Source organism: Phyllobates terribilis, unplaced genomic scaffold (genome assembly GCF_046119375.1).
Source record: "Phyllobates terribilis strain yellow unplaced genomic scaffold, ASM4611937v1 Scaffold_185__1_contigs__length_3729836, whole genome shotgun sequence".
Classification (NCBI taxonomy): domain Eukaryota; kingdom Metazoa; phylum Chordata; class Amphibia; order Anura; family Dendrobatidae; genus Phyllobates; species Phyllobates terribilis.
In genome coordinates this window covers 2,793,605-2,814,646 of record NW_027362945.1, presented here as the reverse complement: position 1 = coordinate 2,814,646, position 21,042 = coordinate 2,793,605, and the positions used below count along the sequence as shown (strand labels likewise).

Sequence of the window (21,042 nt, the reverse complement as noted above, 5' to 3'; positions counted from 1 at the left end):
GTCCGAATTAGTAGGAATCTGAAAGAAAAAAAATGATGCCAAGTGCCATCGGATTGTGAATTTAATGCCCCGCCATAATTGATTGTGCACAGGGTCTGTACAGAGCACCCGGGTTTGATGCATCTAGCTTCAGCTCTTATGTTCATACACCAACAATCTTTAACGTCATCCTGCATACATTAATGTTTGCTAGCATGAGCTTTGTATGACGGCACACTGGATTAGTGGGTGAGCAGCCTAAAAGGCGGTAATTTGCCAGCCACCAAACGAACCTGGCATAAATGTTTCCCATGAAGATCACCAATCTCACATGACAGAAATATTACAGTATATTACCGATGGAACCTCCCATGATTAGGTAATAAACCAAATATAGTCAATTGCTGTATTGATTCTCATGCTAATTGCAGTACATTGACCAGAAAACCAATATGTAGGATTACTTGGGAATAAAATCTACACAAATGAAGAGCAAAGATTGTGACTTTATTTAATGTGATAAGTCATCATCCTTAAATACTAATCTTCTGTTGTGTTTCATCCAGACATCTGAACCTCATCACCGCCGCAAAAGGTTCCATCTAGGCAAGTTGGAGGCAGCAGAGGCCACAATGTCATCGATCCCCCCAGACAAACAGGCTGCATTCAGAGGCTTTTCATTTGTCAGCTAGAAAACCCTTGAAGACTCACGTGTCATCAGAGATAGTGCCCTCTTGAGTCCCTGGAAGAAGAACAGAAGGAAATGAAGATCATCAGAATATAGGAAGATTGAAGTATGGATCCCAGGATGGGCACTGGCTACAGGGAGTACGACGTGGAGTAAGAAGATTTCTCCAATATCCATCAGGCACTTAACCTCGGGAGGAGCGAAGATGCAACCAGCAAGATGGAGGAGCCAAGAGATGCTTGGTAAGTAGAAGTGCAATAACACCTGCACTTCCCCTCAGTCATAGGCATTTATAACCGGTGACTGCATTTCCTCTCACCCATCATAGCAGCAGATTATGGTGCTGTCCTGAGCTGAGAGGAAATAAAAGGTGCGAGACAGGCCGGCTATTAAGGGGTGGAAGGAGGCCGGACTTTTTTTTTTTTTAATGCCTATGACAATTTTTAAATATACCGGTAATTTACATTCCTCATATTCGTGACAGCAATGACACGGGCTGTGAGGAATAAGGTGTGAGATGGCCGGCTATTAAGGGGTGGAAGGAGGCCGGATTTTTTTTTTTTTAAATCATAGCATTTAAAGCGATATTGCTTTGCTATGCAAAATAATTATATTTACCGGTGACTACCGATGACTATAGTTATACTTTTCCCCCTCCTCCATAACAACTCATTGAGCTGTTCTGGGTGACGGGGAAATAAGGTGTGAGATGGCTGGCTATTAAGGGGTGGAAGGAGGCCAGTTTTTTTTTTTTTTTTAAATCATAGCATTTAAAGCTATATTGCTTTGCTATGTAAAATAATTATATTTACCGGTGACTACCGATGACTATAGTTATACTTTTCCCCCTCTTCCATAACAACTCATTGAGCTGTCCTGGGTGACGGGGAAATAAGGTGTGAGATGGCTGGCTATTAAGGGGTGGAAGGAGGCCAGTTTTTTTTTTTTTTTTTTTTTAAATCATAGCATTTAAAGCTATATTGCTTTGCTATGTAAAATAATTATATTTACCGGTGACTACCGGTGACTATAATTACCCTTTTCTCCCTCCTCCATAACAACTCATTGAGCTGTTCTGGGTGACGGGGAAATAAGGTGTGAGATGGCTGGCTATTAAGGGGTGGAAGGAGGCCAGTTTTTTTTTTTTTTTTAAATCATAGCATTTAAAGCTATATTGCTTTGCTATGTAAAATAATTATATTTACCGGTGACTACCGGTGACTATAATTACCCTTTTCTCCCTCCTCCATAACAACTCATTGAGCTGTCCTGGGTGACGGGGAAATAAGGTGTGAGATGGCCGGCTATTAAGGGGTGGAAGGAGGCCAGTTTTTTTTTTTTTAAATCACAGCATTTAAAGCTATATTGCTTTGCTATGTAAAATAATTATATTTACCGGTGACTACCGATGACTATAGTTATACTTTTCCCCCTCCTCCATAACAACTCATTGAGCTGTTCTGGGTGACGGGGAAATAAGGTGTGAGATGGCCGGCTATTAAGGGGTGGAAGGAGGCCAGTTTTTTTTTTAAATCATAGCATTTAAAGCTATATTGCTTTGCTATGTAAAATAATTATATTTACCGGTGACTACCGATGACTATAGTTATACTTTTCCCCCTCCTCCATAACAACTCATTGAGCTGTCCTGGGTGACGGGGAAATAAGGTGTGAGATGGCTGGCTATTAAGGGGTGGAAGGAGGCCAGTTTTTTTTTTTTTTTTTTAAATCATAGCATTTAAAGCTATATTGCTTTGCTATGTAAAATAATTATATTTACCGGTGACTACCGGTGACTATAATTACCCTTCTCCCCCCTCCTCCATAACAACTCATTGAGCTGTCCTGGGTGACGGGGAAATAAGGTGTGAGATGGCTGGCTATTAAGGGGTGGAAGGAGGCCAGTTTTTTTTTTTAAATCACAGCATTTAAAGCTATATTGCTTTGCTATGTAAAATAATTATATTTACCGGTGACTACCGATGACTATAGTTATACTTTTCCCCCTCCTCCATAACAACTCATTGAGCTGTCCTGGGTGACGGGGAAATAAGGTGTGAGATGGCTGGCTACTAAGGGGTGGAAGGAGGCCAGTTTTTTTTTTTTAAATCACAGCATTTAAAGCTATATTGCTTTGCTATGTAAAATAATTATATTTACCGGTGACTACCGATGACTATAGTTATAATTTTCCCCCTCCTCCATAACAACTCATTGAGCTGTTCTGGGTGACGGGAAAATAAGGTGTGAGATGGCTGGCTATTAAGGGGTGGAAGGAGGCCAGTTTTTTTTTATTTTTTTTAAATCATAGCATTTAAAGCTATATTGCTTTGCTATGTAAAATAATTATATTTACCGGTGACTATAATTACCCTTTTCCCCCTCCTCCATAACTCATTGAGCTGTCCTGGGTGACGGGGAAATAAGGTGTGAGATGGCCGGCTATTAAGGGGTGGAAGGAGGCCGGATTTTTTTTTCTATTGCTATTGCATGTCCATGTACATGTCTTTGGAATTCCTCATATTCAAGAAAGTAATGACATGAGCTATAAGGAATATAGTGTGAGGCAGACACCGCCCTAGATCCTAGGTGTATAATACCACTAATACCACCATACTGGATAACACACACACCCCGCCCCCCGACTTTGGGAAGAATGAAGATGGATGCTGAAAGATGAAGGAGCCCGCAGATTAGTGATGGGTCGTTCACAAACGACCTGAAACAAACTGACGGCTTCCTGCTGTGAATGATGGGGGTCAGCGCCCCAGTGAGGGCCACTATATTCTCTGAATGGCTCTAACTGGGTGTTAAATTCCAGTGTTCAGGGGACGTAACTCCCACCCAGACCAAATTCTGCCCACTCATCAATTTAATTGGTCAACTGCAAGTAGGCAGAGTTTCAGCCTCATTAACATCATCTTAAATATGTGTTCACCTATTGTAAACACATATTTAATAGGGGTCGGTTTAGGATCCAAAAGAGCTGGCTGTTTTTGGTGAGCAGAGCCAGGAGAGACAGATCGCCAAAAAGAGCCAGACTGTCCATCACTACTGCAGATGCACTGTGGGTAAATGGAAGTACAAGAATACCTGTTATAGGCATTTGTAACCAGTGGTTCCTTTTCCTCTAACCTACAATAGTAGTAGTCTGCATCATTTCCCCGAGATGTTGACTGTTAGGGTATGTGCACACCGCCTCATTTTCAGGCATATTCTGCCATGAACCCACCTGAAAAAACACTTCAAAAACGTAAAAAAGAATGAATATATGCACAGCAATGTCAAAACGACTTGCTGTGCATATATTTCATTTCTTGTCTCTTCTGTTAAGCACTTCAGGCTTCGAAAGCAACTAAAAGAAATGACCGATCCAATCTTAAGCTTCCACTATTTTATCTATCCACACAGCCAGGGTTTTCCAGAAGCGTCTTTCTATAGAAAAAGAATAAGTGGATACGCCGATGTATAAAAGACTGCACATGCACATACCCCTATGTCACGGGCACACGTTGAGTATTTGGTGAGTTCTTTACATCAGTATATGTAAGCCAAAACCAGGAGTGGAACAATCAGAGGAGAAGTATAATAGGACCATGTCACCACCTCTAGATTTATCACCCACTCCGGGTTTTGGCTTACAAATACTGAGGTAAAAAACTCACCAAATACTCAGTGTGTGTACGTGGCCTAATACAGCCAGCATCTGACTGTAACAGCAGCAGGCAGAGCTAAGCTCCACTCGCTGCTGTTAATCCCTTAAATGCTGCTGTCAATCTCATTTTTAAAGCGCAGTCTGGGGGGCACACCTTGCCCCTTCCTCCAGTAATGCAGGGTGCCGATGGGTTGTCATGGCTGCCGCTGGCCTGTTGAAGGCCCTGGAGCCTGTTCTGACGGCGCTCCATTGAAGATCAGCCTGTGGTGTGATTTTTACTACATATTGCAATATTCTGGTTTAGCATAGCATAGAATATAGCATAAGGATAATAGATTAGCATGTAAGATAGGAAATGGTTAAGGTTAGGTTTAGCCCAGTGGGAGGGCACTAGTGCTGATAAGAAGGGGGGCACTTCCTGGTTAGAGGGGATTCAGTGTCAGCCAGTGAAGGGTAGAAGAGAATTCAAGTTCAGGTGGGGTGGTGGGCTGCTAGGGGCAGCATGGGCCAAATGTTCTGTACAGTGGGAGGCCAAATGGAGATCCGTGATGGCCATTCCAAAAGCACCTGGAGCCTATGGCTCAGGCCAGGTACCATGGAGCGGGCTGGTCTTCTGACATTGCGACATGGAGTTACATGAGGAGCAGGTGGCAGGTCCCGGGGGCACTGCTGGAGTGGACAATGAATCCCTGGGGCTGATGGAGTCAGCAGACTTGGGAGTAGTCCAGAATGAACGTGTGGCAGAAGAGAAGAGGAGTTGTGCTCAGGAGGAAGGAAGTCTGCATTGCTGGGCCCTATCCCACTTGTACCCACATGATGAACTTGTACTTGTTAGTGAAAGTTTGAATGTTGTTCCATGCATTGTGTACGGCGGCTCCTGAGGACGGAAGCCTGGAGGCAGCGGAGGCCTACGGCCCACAAGTGGGTGTGATGCCCCCCACACTTTATAGCACACTGGGACTGGGACACCCCTTGTCTGTAAAGTGCCAAAGGGACTGCAGCTCGGTCACGACTACAGCACTACAGCACTTTACACTCCCTCCACTGGTTTTATAGAGATGATAGAAGAGCCAATGCCTTCATTTTTATGATGTTTAATTGGCCAAAGGATTTAACTAAATGACTCTTATGAAAAATACATTTAGTTAGCGAAATGTTTACTGGGAATGTGTTAGGAAGTTTTTATGTTGAGGGCATTGACCACTCTCTGGTTATTGTTAACCAATGTGTTTGTAGATGATAAAAGGCATTCAGTGCAGAAATTCAGCAGAGCCGAGATTTGTGTTTCCCATATTTGATATTTAGTGCTGAAATTCAAGAAAGGCCATATTAGTAAGTGCCTTACCTTCTTCTCAAACACATTGGTCAACCATAAGCAGAAAATGGCCAATCCTTTTAATCATAGTTTAAAGTCTTGGAATAATTGACTTTAAAGTTTGTCACCCCTTATATCATAAAATAATAAATAATCAGAAACCGCTTTTCTAATAGACTAACAAGTCCAGAAGAGATCCCTTTTCAGCAGTCAGCTCATTATCATAACAAGCAGGATTACAATGAGAGATAACATAATCCACCATTCACAGTAGGTAGTGTCACAGCTCACCTCTCCCCCCTTCCTGCACAATAACATCTGCATGTCACTAAACATGAGAACATGTATAGAAAGCTCTCTCAAGGAAATAGAGTCCTCTATAATACAGTATCTTGTGACATATGTCCAATGTCCATATCTCCAAACAGGCAAGAGAGCAGCTTCCATAAATGTACAGGAAACAGAATACAGTACCCTGAAATCAGAAATACAGATTATAAAAACATTATCACAATCTGGTTTCAATTAGTTTAAAAAATGTATGTGACACATTCCCTTAAAGAAAAATAAATACAAATATAACTAAAAAGAGTACTGGATATTTTAACAAATTTTTAATGTTAGAGTAGAGTAGGGCCCTGCCAAAAGAGTCTACCTTGTCGTGGTGGCAGGCTTAAAAAATCTTTTGGCCAAAACAAAAAAACAATGTATCTAATATGGTGTTCCATGAGAACTGTTAATGTGGGATTGGGAAGGACGTGGTGCAGAAGTGGGCTGTGGCACTATGAAAGATTTGAGAGATGGAGGCGGAGCTGGGGTGGAGTCTGGGCGGAGTATCAAGGGGCCCAAAAATGTTGCCAGTATGGGGCCCTGAAATTCCTGGTGGCAGCCCTGCAAACATACTGTAAATATACACACTGTATTCACATACAGCTGCATCTCACTAAATTAGAATATCATCAAAAAGTGAATTTATTTCAGTACTTCAATACAAAAAGTGAAACTATATTATATAGAGTCATTACACACAGAGTGATCTATTTCAAGTGTTTATTTCTGTTAATGTTGATGACTATGGTTTACCGCCAATGAAAACACAAAAGTCATTATCTCAGTAAATTAGAATAATTAACAAAAAACACCTGCAAAGGCTTCCTAAGCATTTAAAAAGGTCCCTTAGTTTGACACACTCCACAAGGTCCCAGAGTCTGGAGGAAGAGTGGAGAGGCCACAATCCAAGCTGCTTGAGGTCTACTGTGAAGTTTCCACAATCAGTGATGGTTTGGGGAGCCATGTCATCTGCTGGTGTAGGTCCACTGTGTCAGTGCAGCCGTCTACCAGGACATTTTACAGCACTTCATGCTTCCCTCTTTTTTTGGAGATGGAAATGTCATTCTCCAGCAGGACTTGGCACCTGTCCACACTGCCTAAAGTACCAATACCTGGTTTAAAAACAACAGTATCACTGTGCTTGATTGGCAGCAAACTCGCCTGACCTTAACCCCATAGAGAATCTATTATAGAGAATCTATGGGGTATTGTCAAGAGGAAGATGAGAGACCCCAGACACAACAATGCAGACGAGCTGAAGGCTGCTATCAAAGCCACCTGGGCTTCCATAACACCTCAGCAGGGCCACAGGCTGATCGCCTCCATGCCACATTGCCGCATTGATGCCGTAATTGATGCAAAAGGAGCCCCGACCAAGTATTGAGGGCATTTACTGAACAGACATTTCAGGAGGACATTTCGGATTGTAAAATCATCTTTCAAGCTGTTGTTATAAAGTATTCTAATTTACTGAGATAATGACTTTTGCGTTTTCATTGGCTGTAAGCCACAATCATCAACAGAAATAACACTTGAAATAGATCACTGTGTGTAATGACTCTATATAATATATGAGTGTCACTTTTTGTATTGAAGAACTGATATAACTTAACTTTTTGATGATATTCTAATTTAGTGAGATGCACCTGTACACACTCACACTGTAAATACAAACATGCTGTATATAAAAACACATCCTGTATACAGTCATCGTTGAAAGTGTTGGATCCCTTGAAATTGTTCCAGAAAATGAAGTATTTCTCCCAGAAAATTATTGCAATTACACATGTTTTATTATACACACGTTTATTTCCTTTGAGTGTATTGGAACAACACAAAAAAAAACAGAGAAAAAAGGGCAAATTGGTCATAATTTCAAACAAAACTCAAAAAAATGGGCCGGACATTGTGTATGTATATACAGGGTGGTCCAAAAGTAGGTGGACAGAAAGTGTAATAAGTTTATGAAGGGGGAGATTTATCAAACATGGTGTAAAGTGAAACTGGCTCAGTTGCCCTTAGCAACCAATCAGATTCCACTTTTCATTCCTTACAGACTCTTTGGAAAATGAAAGGTGGAATCTGATTGGTTGCTAAGGGCAACTGAGCCAGTTTCACTTTACACCATGTTTGATAAATCTCCTCCTTCATAGTTTCACAGATCTAGTTTTCACAGATAGATCTCCCCCAAATCTGTTTTCTTTTCAGATAATTCAGATAACACATAATGGCAAATAATTTACATACAGATCAAAGGAAATGGATTTTAACAGAGTATTGGAAATCTCAAAATGCTGAAACCGTTAGAGCAAATTGGGTTGAAAGATTTGGTACTCAAGCCCCAAAGAGACAAACCATTTACCGCATTCGTGACAAATTCAATGCCACTGGCTCAATCCTTAATGCTCCAAAAACTGGTCGACCCAAAACAGTCTGTACAGAAGATAATAACAACTTGTTGCTGAAACATTTGTTCAGAGTCCAAAAAAGTCCAGCAGAGCCTCTCTGGAATTGGGAATTTCACGAGCTTCTATCATGCGAATCCTGAAATCTATTGGGTGGAAAGCTTATCGTCCACGTCTAATTCATGGTTTATTGGAGGATGATCCAGACAGATGGCTGCAATTTAGTGAGATTATGCTTAACGAAACTGAAGAAAATCCAGTAATTTTAGACAACATTATGTGGAGTGATGAAGCTTCTTTCCCATTATCCGGCCATATTAACAGACATAATTGTATTTACTGGTATGAGAACATGCATTTGTGTCACCCTAGGCCTGGATGCCACAAATATTAAAGGCAGTGTCTGAGAGCAGGAGGGAGGTTCCCTGGTTAGGGACCATTAGCATGCAGCACCTCCTGTCCCAGGCCAGTAGGGGGAGCTGGCTGCCCTATAATAGCTGGAACTGGGGCAGGGTTAGGGAGACCAGAACCCACTTCTGAAGTGACCAGAAGGGTTCTCAGAGAAGAGGGACAGGTCAGCCGCAGCTGAGGAGTCCGTGAGGCAGAGGAGAAACTGCAAGCCAGGGACAGAGGCGACAAGAGCCGGTCCTGGCAGAGAACCAATCTTACCGGAAATTGGGGTCCGAGGCTGCCCCGGGTTATCAAGCCCAGCAGCAGAGAACCAACCCGCGAGGGATTTCAGGTCCCTTGGCCTAAGAAGCCTGGAGGCTCCGCCACACAGAGGCACCAGTACAGCGAGGAGAAAGCAAAAAGGTACCCAAGGCCCGAGTCGCAAGCCATACAGGCGAGAAGTACATCGCCAGCTCAGGGACGTGGGCTATTACACCACGAAGAGGGGGATAGTCAGAAAGAGCATAGAGAGAACGGTAGGCCTACACACTCACCCTGACCAGTGGGGCTCGCCCGAATGCTCTCAGATACCCAGGCCCATTCCTAACCAGTACTACTGTTGGGTCATTAATAACATCTACAATAAAGACACAGGACTGTTTGAGGTAGACTCTGGACCTTTATTATTGCGGTCTGCACCATCACCCCCAGCATCCTATTACCTACCCTGAGGCTACACTCTTCCCGCGGGGAGTTATTCTATCCTAGTGCTGCATACCAACATACCTCAGCGGTCTGCCTTGCCGCAGCGGTCATCCCTGACCGCAATCCACGGGTGGCGTAGTCAGACATTCAAAACCCTACAAATAGACTGCCACAACATTTGTGCGACTCGGGCCTTAGGTACCTGTTGCTTCTCTGTGCTGTACCGGTCCCTCTGTGTGGCGGATCCTCCAGGCTTCTCAGGCCAAGGGACCTAAAATCCCTCACAGGTAGGTGATCTGCTGCCGGGCTTGCAACCCTGACAGCCTCGGACCCCAGTGTCCGGTTGTGCAGTTCTCTCTCAACCAGGACTGGCTCTCGTCGCCTCTGTCCCTGGCTTGCTGTTCCTCCTCAGCCTCCTGGACTCCTCAGCTGCCGCTGACCTGTCCCTCTCTTCTTGGAACCCTTCTGGATACTTCAGAAGTGGGTCCTGGTCTCCCTAACCCTGCCCTCAGTTCCAGCTTTTATAGGGGCAGCCTGCTCCCCCTACTGGCCTGGGACAGGAGGTGCTGCATGCTAATGGTCCCTGACCAGAGAACCTCCCTCCTGCTCTCAGACACAGCCTTTAATGTTTGTGGCATCCAGAAACATGTTTGTGGCTGCGCAAGGTCCTAGAAGGAGATCCAGCGGACGCCGACGTCATCACCGTGCGACGTAAGGTCCTCGCCCAGAGCATCGCGAGCGGAGCCGCGGCCTACAGAAGAGGATCGCCGGAAGGTAGGCCACGGTTAACTAGGGGGGAGGAGGATGTCGGAAGTGGAGGGACCCTCTACCACCAGCGTAGCCGCTGCAGCTGTGATGCCGTTTTCCATGCCCTATATTCCCGGAGCGGCCTGGCTGCCACAGTATGCCGGCGAGTCGCATATCTTGGGCGACTTTAAAGAAAGGCTGTATAGCCTGTTCAAAGTTTATCCCCTGACAGAAGAACAGAAAGTAAGCATACTGATAGGGCAGTTAACTGGTGCGGCCCAGCGGGAGGTAAAGTCTTGGACAGCTGAGGAGAAAAGGACTGTAAGGGGGGTTCTGACCCGTCTACGGGACACCTTTGATACCCGTACCTCAGCAGAAATCAAAATGCGGTTCTATGGATGTAAGCAGCAAGCTCAAGATAGCATCAGAGATTATGCCCTAAATTTACAGGAAGCTTTGGGGGCAATCAAGCAAGCTGACCCTGGCAGCGTGCAGGATACAGATAAATTGTTGACTGACCAGTTTATAGAAGGTCTGCTGTCCAGCGCCCACAGAACCAAGCTGCGCCTCATGGCCCTACAGAACCCCGATTTGACTTTTGCACAGTTCAAAGATAGGGCCATCCGGGTGCTCCGAGAACCCGCACCGGGTGGCGCTGTAGCTTCCCGGCGTCCTGCCATCACTTACCACCAGGGGGCAGCGCCCTACCCCGCAGACCTTGTGGGGGCTGATGCGCAGGCCCTAAACCCATCCCCGCCTGCAAACCTGCACCATCAGGTCCAAGAACTAACAAGGAGTGTTGCTGCATTGACCAGGACCATACAGTCGTTACAGATGGACCCGTCAGGACCAATCAAGCTGGCTTCCAGTCCGGAGGATGTCCCGTGGCATCGACAGAGGAGGATCCCGTCGTTCAGAGGGAGGCCCACCGACCGTTACACGGAGGATGGACAGCCGATTTGCCGCCGTTGCCGCCAGTCGGGACACGTAGCCAGGTGCTGTACTTTAAACGGGTCCGACCTGGGGCAGGGTGCCAACCCCCAGGCATAAGGTCATCAGGCCCGTCTAATTGGCGCGATAAGTACGTGGGGAGACGCCCAGTTTTACCCGTAGTGCTGGACGGTATCCCCATGAGTGCACTGCTGGATACCGGGTCACAAGTAACTACCATCCCCTATGTACTTTTTAAGCAGTATTGGAGTGACACTGACATAACCCGCTATCCAGACAATGACTTGAGCATCATCGCCAGCAATGGCCAGCCCGTGCCGCAGGTGGGGTTCAGAGAGATGACCATTAAGATTGGTAAAGTTGAACTGCCGGCACAGGGAGTGATCATTGTGGACATTGACCGTCGAGAAAGTCACCCTAAAATAACCTTGGGTACTAACGTGATTGAAAATTGTCTTTCAGAAGTAATTGTAATTTTACAGCAGGTGGCGAAGAATGCTAGCTCCAGCCAACAGAGGGTCCTCCAGAAAGAGATAAGAGCCCTGATGAGACGGCAACAGGTAGAACTGTCTGGTGGTGAGATCGGTAGCGTAAGGATGAGCGACCCGTTCCCCATTGCCATGCCTCCCAAAAGTGAAATGATGATCTGGTGTCGTACTGCAATCGGGTTAAGAGGGAGAGACTACCAAGCCATGGTAGAACCCGTGTACTCAGACAGCAGGCCCACCATTTTGACAGCCCGGGGGGTGGTTGATGTCCGCCATGAAAGGGTGCCCGTCCGGATCTTAAACATTGGGGAAAGGGAAGTACACTTGCCCCGGTACGCTACACTAGCCAAATTGTATACTGTTGAACACAATGCTGTCAGGGCCGTGGAACCCTTGCCTCCATCTCCCCAGGCGGAGGGTAATGGCTCCCAGAAACCCAAGGAGGACTGGTGCCAGAAACTCCACGTGGGTGCTGACTCCACTCCCTTGCACCAAAAATAAGGAGTCTACCGGGTGGTTCAGGAGTACGAGAGAATCTTTAGTAAGCACCCGCTAGACTTCGGCAGCGTGAAAAGGGTAGAACACCACATCCCCACGGGAGCCACCCACCAATAAAGGAGAGATACAGGCCTGTACCCCCCGCACACTATCAGAACGCCAAGGGCATGCTGAGAGAAATGAAAGAAGCCGGGGTCATTAGAGACAGCTGTAGCCCCTGGGCAGCCCCCTTGGTTCTGGTAAAAAAGAAAGACGGTACCATGAGAATGTGCGTGGACTATAGACAAGTCAATCGTATCACCCATAAAGACGCATACCCATTACCTAGAATAGAGGAGTCTTTAGCAGCCCTAAAATCACCTAATTTCTTCTCTACTTTGGACCTTACTAGCGGGTACTGGCAGGTTCCTGTGGCAGAGGCTGACAAGGAGAAGACTGCCTTCACCACCCCGATGGGATTAAGTGAATTCAACTGTATGCCATTCGGGCTCTGCAATGCACCCGGGATCTTCCAGAGGCTGATGGAATGCTGTCTAGGGCACCGAAACTTTGAGACGGTCCTACTTTACCTGGACGACGTGATTGTATATTCAAAGACCTACGAGGACCATCTGAAACACCTGGCAGAGGTGTTTGAAGCCCTGGCAGGCTTTGGCCTGAAGGTGAAACCCTCAAAGTGTCACCTGTTGAAACCGAAGGTACAGTACCTAGGACACGTGGTGAGTGCAGAGGGAGTAACCCCCGACCCCGACAAGGTTACAGTAATCAAGAGCTGGCCAAGCCCCTCTAACATCAAAGAAGTGAGGCAATTCCTCGGGTTGGTAGGCTACTACCGAAGGTTCATCCCTGGGTTCACCAAGATGGCAGCTCCAATGCAGGACCTCCTGATAGGGCAATCTAAATCCAGAAGTCACAAGCCACCCTTCAAGTGGGACAAGCCGGAAGAGGAGTCCTTCCGCCAGTTGAAGATGGCCCTCACGGGGGATGAGATCCTGGCCTACCCCGATTATGGCCAGCCTTTTATTCTCCACACAGATGCCAGTAATGTGGGTCTGGGAGCCGTACTGTCACAGAACCAACAGGGCAGAGAAAGGGTGATCGCGTATGCCAGCCGGAAGCTGAGGCCCACTGAAAGAAACCCGGAGAATTACAGCTCCTTCAAGCTAGAATTCTTGGCAGTGGTGTGGGCCGTCACAGAATGGTTTAAACATTACCTGGCCTCCGCAAAGTTCACTGTGTACACGGACAACAACCCGTTGACACACCTGGACAATGCAAGACTAGGTGCCCTAGAACAGCGGTGGATGGCCCGGCTATCAAATTATGACTTCACAATCAAATACCGGGCAGGCAGAACCAACGCCAACGCAGACGCCCTATCAAGAATGCCCCACCTACCCGAAGGAGAAGAGGACTCGGAAGAGCTGGAGGAAGTAGAGCTCCGTGCGTTCCACCGGTATGGGGCCACTCAGTATTCTCACCAGGTAAGAGACAAAGACCTAACCACCGTCATGTTCAACCCTTACCCCACCACGGCTGGGCTGAAACGCAAGATAGTGACCCTGCAGTTCGCCTGGTGAAAGACCTGTTAACCGAGGCAGATGCTAGCCCTGGCCCGGACGCTCCAGAGGAAGCCAAGCAGTTATGGAAGGAGAAAAGCAGGCTATTCCTCTATGAGGGTAAGCTGTGCAGAAGGCTTGTCAACCACCGGACGCACGAGCTGACCTGGCAGGTAGTGGTCCCAAGACGAGATGCAGCAATGGTCCTGGAGGCCTACCATGACAGAGCGGGACACTTCGGGTGGAAGAAACTGGAGTTCCTACTGAGAGAGCGGTTCTTCTGGATCGGTATGAGAGGGGCCATAGAGAAGTGGTGTAGGGACTGCGGCCCATGTAACCTTAGAAGGAAGGACTGTACCAGCCAGAAGACACCCTTGAGGCCCATCGTCACCAGGCAGCCTCTTGAGCTGGTAGCTCTGGACCATGTGAAATTGGCTCCAAGCCGGTCGGGCTACGTCTATGCCCTGACAATAGTGGATCACTATTCCTGGTTCCTGGTGGTGGTTCCTGTTAAAGACTTGACAGCCCAAACAGCGGCCAAAGTCTTCCAACAACACTTCTGCCGTCCACAAGGGTATCTGGAACAGGTCTTGACAGATCAAGGTCCAGCGTTTGAGGCTGAAGTCTTCCAGGAGTTCTGCAACCTCTACGGCTGTAAGAAGATTCGGACAACGCCTTACCACCCGCAAACCAACGGGCTGTGTGAGAAAATGAATAATATCGTCATTGATCTCCTCAAGACGTTGCCCCTGGAAGAACGCAGCCTGTGGCCGGAGAAGCTGCCAGACCTGATAGACTTATACAACCATATCCCGGTGAATGCTACAAATTGCACCCCGGCTTACCTGATGTGAGCAAGACCAGGTAAGCTGCCTATGGACCTGGAGATGGGAGTCCTGACACCCGAGGACACCTCCCCAGACGCAGACTGGGATGCGGAACGGCGGCTACTGTACAAGAAGGTACAGGAGAGTGTGGAGAAGAGTCTGGCTCAAGCGAGAGAAAAGCAAGAGAGGCTCTTCAACCAACACGCCCCTGCTGGTCCCCTGGAACCTGGAGAGCAGGTCCTGAAGTGGAAGAGAAGGCTTCACAAGCTAGATGACCAGTGGGAGAGCGACCCGTACACAGTACTGCAGTCCGACCACAACAACCCGAAGGTATGTGTAATTACCAAGGATGGAGGAGAAACCACTAGCACCATCTCCAGAGACCACCTAAAACGGTGCCCCGAGCAACTACAGAGTGCAGGAGAAGATCAACATGACCTTGAACCCGCAGAGGACAAGGAAGAAATGATCAGCACAGTTCTTGGAGAGTTTCCCCGGTCCTGGACTCGGATAAACGACGCAATAGTGGTACCCATCCTACACTTCCTTCAACCTACCCAGCAGGAACCTACAGGAGAGCGGGAAGAATCAAAAGAACAAGCAGCCCCGGAGGCAGAAGAACCCATGCCAGCAGCCCAGGAGAGTCAACCCTCTGCTGACAGTGAGCCTGCCATGCCTGCGGTAAACCAAAGGACCCGCAGACAGCTGCCTGCGCTGCCTGTAAACCCAGCTAGTAGCTGTACCCTAAATGCTAGTGCGGAAAGCCAGGTTAGACCACCACCAGACAGTGGGTTACGCAGGTCAACCCGGAGCACTAGGGGTCAAATACCAGCTCGCTGGAGAATCTAAATGCAAAGTATATAGTTAATGTTTTATATTTGTTACCTGGTTATTAATAATGTTTTTCCAGTTTTTCCTAGTACAATGGACTGACAGGTCATGGACACTGAATGGCCAGAACTGTCTTGTAGATAGTTGCACTTTTGTGCCCTCTTGCGAAGATGGTCACAGAAGAAAAACATGTCCGGCGTGGCCCCTTGTGGCCCAAAGTAGGTAGCTCAGCCTTGTCGCCACGCCCAAGGCCAGGAACTTGGGGTTTATGGAGACAGGTCCCCGCACCGTTCCAAAACTTCACCTTATTGGGTGATATGGACACCCGGTCACGGAAGCGCCGTGACCTTAAGGACAAAATGTACTTTTATATATGCTATGTTATTGTTTATACCCTGTATTTGTGTTCCCTAAAAATGTGTTTAGTCCGGAGTACTAAATTTTACTAGGGGGGAATGTTTCACCCCAGGCCTGGATGCCACAAATATTAAAGTCTGTGTCTGAGAGCAGGAGGGAGGTTCCCTGGTTAGGGACCATTAGCATGCAGCACCTCCTGTCCCAGGCCAGTAGGGGGAGCTGGCTGCCCTATAAAAGCTGGAACTGGGGCAGGGTTAGGGAGGCCAGAACCCACTTCTGAAGTGACCAGACGAGTTCTCAGAGAAGAGGGACAGGTCAGCAGCAGCTGAGGAGTCCGTGAGGCAGAGGAGAAACTACAAGACAGGGACAGAGGCGATGAGAGCCGGTCCTGGCAGAGAACCAATCTAACCGGACATTGGGGTCCAAGGCTGCCCCGGGCTATCAAGCCCAGCAGCAGAGAACCAACCCTCGAGGTATTTCAGGTCCCTTGGCCTAAGAAGCCTGCGGGCTCTGCCACACAGAGGGACCAGTACAGCGAGGAGAAAGCAAAAAGGTATCCAAGGCCCGAGTCGCAAGCCATACAGGCGAGAAGTACACGGCCAGCTCAGGGACGTGGGCTATTACACCACGAAGAGGGGCATAGTCAGAAAGAGCATAGAGAGAACGGTAGGCCTACACACTCACCCTGACCAGTGGGGCTCGCCCGAATGCTCTCAGATACCCAGGCCCATTCCTAACCGGTACTACTGTTGGGTCATTAATAACATCTACAATAAAGACCCAGGACTGCTTGAAACGGGCTCTGAACTTTTACTATTGCGGCCGGCACTATCACCCCCAGCATCCACCTACACTGCCCTGAGGCTACACTCTTCCCGTGGGGAGTTGTCCTACCCCTGCGCTGCACACCAGCACCAGCCTCAGTGGTCTGCGTCGCAGCGGCGGTTATCTCTGACCGCAATCCACGGGTGGCGTAGTCGGACATTCACAAATCTATTAATAGACTGCCACAGTATTTGGTCTGACCACCCTGAGCCACGGGATCAGGTTGCCACTACTACCCCCAGCATCGTACAGAAGCCCGGTTCCGGGTGCCCCACGGCCCAGGGGGCGAGTCAGCTTTAACATTAGAGCAACAACTAAATGAGCCTGGTGTCAATGTTTGGGGTGGTATTTCAAGTTTTGGTGTTTTAGGACCAATATTTTTTGATGGAACAGTCACAGGAGATAAGTATCTCGAAATTCTAATGAATCAAGTTGTTCCCCAGTTACAGCAACAGCCTAATTCACATGACCTTTGTTATTTCCAACAAGATGGGGCCCCTCCACATTATTCAAGAGTAGCCCGCGAGTATCTTGATGAAACATTTCCTAATAAATGGATTGGCCGAAGAGGCCCACTTGATTGGCCGGCATGTTCACCAGACTTGACCCCAATGGATTTTTTCTTTTGGGGAGTACTCAAGGACAAAGTTTATAGTCGAAAACCAAAAAGTGTCAGTGATTTGAAAAATTACATAAGAGATGCATTTCAAGAAATTAATACCCAAAGAGACTTGTGCAAAAAAGTTTGTCGAAGCGAAAGAGGCGACTTCAAGGCTGTGCAAATTGTAATGGAAAACAGTTTGAGCACCTGCGTTGATAAAATTTAAGGGCTTTTGTATTATTGTTCAGAATAAAATGTAATTGTCAATGTTATGCTTGTGTTAGTAAATATAATTTTATATATAAATCAAAATAAATGTTATTATTTTCTGGCCACCTACTTTTGGACCACCCTGTATGTATACACCCCTGGTCAAAATTACTGTTATTGTGAACAGTTAAGCAAGTTGAAGATGAAATGATCTCTAAAAGGCCTAAAGTTAAAGATGACACATTTAATTTGTATGTTGCGCAAAAACAAATATATATTTTTTCATCTTTTACATTTTAAAAATTTCAAAAAGGAAAATGTGCCGATGCAAAAGTTTGGGCACCCTGCATGGTTAGTACCTAGTAGCACCCCCTTTTGAACGTATCACAGCTTGTAAACGCTTTTTGTAGCCAGAAAAGAATCTTTCAATTCTTGCTTGAGGGATTTTCATCCATTCTTCCTTGGAAAATTCTTACAGTTCTGTGAGATTCCTTGGTCGTCTTGCATGCACTGCTATTTTGAGGTCTAGCCACAGATTTTCAATGATGTTCCGATCAGGGCAGTGTGAGGGCCATTGTAAAACCTTCAGCTTGCGCATTTTGAGGTATTGCCGATTTTGACTTGTATTTAGGATCATTATCCATTTGTATAAGCCATCCCCTTTTCAAATTCAGGTTTTCTACAGATGGTGTTATGTTTGCATCAAGAATTTGTTGAAATCTCATTGAATCCATTCTTCTCTCTGCCTGTGAAATGTTCCCCGTGCCATTGGCTGCAACACAACCCCAAACCATGATTGACCCACCCCCATGTTTAATGGTTGGTGAGATTTTCTTTTCCTGAAATTCTGTGTCCTTTTCCTCCACACATACCTTAGATCATTGTGGCCAAAGAGTTCTATTTTAACCTCATCGGTTCCAAAGTGCATGAAGCTTGTTTAGCTGTTCTTTTGCATACTTCTGACACTGAATTTTATGGTGAGGATGCAGGAGAGGTTTTATTCTGATGACTCTTCCATGAAGGCCATATTTGTGCAGGTGTCTCTGAAGATCTTATGCAGTCAAGTGGGGGTTATGATTTGCCTCTCTAGCAATCCTATGAGCAGCTCTCACTGAAATCTTGCTTGGTCATCCAGACCTTATCTTGACCTCCACAGTTCCTGTTAACTACCATTTCTTAATTACATTTCGAACTGGGGAAAGGGCAATTTAAAAACGCTTTTCTATCTGCTCATAGCCTTTTCCGGCTTTGTGGGCCTCCACCATTTTCATTTTCAGAGTGCTAGGCAGCTGCTTAGGAGAACCCATGGCTGCTGTTTTTTTTAGCACAAGGTTAGACGAGGCTGGGTTTTTATAAAGTTGGGAAATTTGCATCACCTGGCCTTTCCTAACGATGATAGTGAACAAGCCATAACCCTAATGGGCTAATTAAGGTCTGAAACCTTGGTCAAAGTTATCTGAGCACACAAATTTCCAAGGATGCCCAAATTTTTGCATTGGCCCATTTTCATTTTTGTAATTTTTAAAATGTAAAAAACAACAGTATATATATATTTTTGCCTAAAATTCAAAGTAAATGCGTCATCTTTAAATTTAGGTCTTTTAGAGATAATTTCACCTTCAGCTTGCTTAACTGTTCACAATAACAGTAATTTTGACCAGAGGTGTCCAAACTTTTACCTGTCACTGTATGTATATATATATGTTTGTATATACTGTTCTGCTCAAAAGTTTACATACCTCGGCAGAATTGTTCCTTTCTTGGCCTTGTTTCAGAGAATATGAATGATAACAAAAAAAAATCTTCTCCACTCGACAATTATTTCGCTTTCCCCATGACTCACAATCCAGAAACGTCAGTGGCTGGATGAAAGATGCAAGAGTCTGTCTGGATGCCAGAAACTCACTCAGCTTTTATGCACACACACTGATTACAAGCAAACAGGTCACAGGTGAGCATGTTACCTTTAGCAGCCATTCAAACCAATTTGTGTCAAATTCTGTGCATGTTATCAGTCCAAAATCACCAGGGTATGTGAACTTTTGATCAGGGTCATTTGGATGTTTTTGGTTGTCATTAAGATTTAAAAAGAGAAAACACAGTAGTTTGACAATAAATGACTTCACCCAACCAATAACCATGAGTGGAGAAAAAGTTTTTTTGTTCTCATTCATATTCTCTGAAACAAGGCCAAGAAAGGAAAAATTCTGCCGTTTTATGTAAACTTTTGAGCACGACTATATATATATATATATCTATATCTATAATATAAGGCGGCATGCGTGTCTCTGTCTGAAGCCTCGATAGACTGCGCATGCGTGACGCGCAGTCTGGCTCCAGAGAGAAGCAGGCATCCAGCCGTTACAGGTAAGAGGAGTATATGGCGCCGGAGATCGCGGTATGCGTAGACACTGAACGCATACCGCGATCTCCGGCGCCATACTTACATACTTACCTGACCGGGAGGAGCGTTGCCGCGGCGCCTCTCTTCGCTGGAGACCGGGGGCGGAGTGAAGGCGTCGGACCGGCGCATGCGCATTGCGCTACCCGGCACCATTTTACTGAAGACACATTTACAATGTGTCTTCAGCAAAGTGGCGCCGTACAGCGCGGTGCTCCGGCGCCGCACTCCTCCCCCGGCCTCCGGCAGAGAGGACGCAGCAACGTTGGAGTACAGAGAAGAAAGGTGAGTATAACTGTTTATTTTTTTTTTTATGTGTGTACAATGTGAAAGGGATGAGGGGGCCACACATAACAGGATTGTGGGGTGAGGGGACCATGCATATATCAGGATTGGGGGGGGGTGAGGGGTACCACACATACCAGAATTGGGGGGTGAGGGGTACCACACATACCAGGATTGGGGGTGAGGTGTACCACACATACCAGGACTGGAGGTGAGGGGTACCACGCATACCAGGATTGGGGGGTGAGGGGTACCACGCATACCAGGATTAGGGGGTGAGGGGTACCACACATACAAGGATTGGGGGGTGACAGGTACCACAGATACCAGGATTGGTGCCACACATACCGGGATTGGGGATGAGGGGTGCCACACATACAGGGATTGGGGATGAGGGGTGCCACGCATACCGGGATTGGGAATGAGGGGTGCCACGCATACCGGGATTGGGAATGAGGTGTGCCACGCATACCGGGATTGGGAATGAGGTGTGCCACGCATACTGGGATTGGGTATGAGGGGTGCCCCACATACAAGGATTGGGGATGAGGGGTGCCACGCATGCCGGGATTGGGGATGAGGGGTGACACGCATGCCGAGATTGGGGATGAGGGGTGCCACGCATGCCGAGATTGGGGATGAGGGGTGTCACGCATGCCGGGATTGGGGATGAGGGATGGAGTGCCATGCATACCGGGATGAGGGATGGGGTACCATGCATACCAGGATGAGGGATACCATACACACCAGGATAGTGATGAGGGGTGCCATACATACCAGGATAGGGATGAGGGGTGCCACGCATACCGGGATGAGGGGTGAGGGGTGCCAAGCATAACGGGATGAGGGGTGAGGTGTGCCACGCATACTGGGATTGGGGGTGAGGAGTGCCAAGCTTACCGGGATTGGGGCTGAGGGGTGCCAGGCATACTTGGATTGGGGATGAGGAGTGCCATGCATACCGGGATTGGGGATGAGGGGTGCCACGCATACCG

The 21,042-nt window shown here is 46.9% G+C and overlaps 1 long non-coding RNA gene across 1 annotated transcript in view; it reads right to left on the bottom strand.

Moving 5' to 3' along the window:
* Nucleotides 1-465: 465 nt before the first annotated feature.
* LOC141212765 (uncharacterized) overlaps nucleotides 466-21,042 on the bottom strand; it is a 37,206-nt gene continuing 16,629 nt past the window's right edge. The window contains exon 2 of the long non-coding RNA XR_012282411.1: nucleotides 466-721. This is a non-coding gene — a long non-coding RNA (uncharacterized lncRNA). The remainder of the gene's footprint in view (nucleotides 722-21,042) is intronic.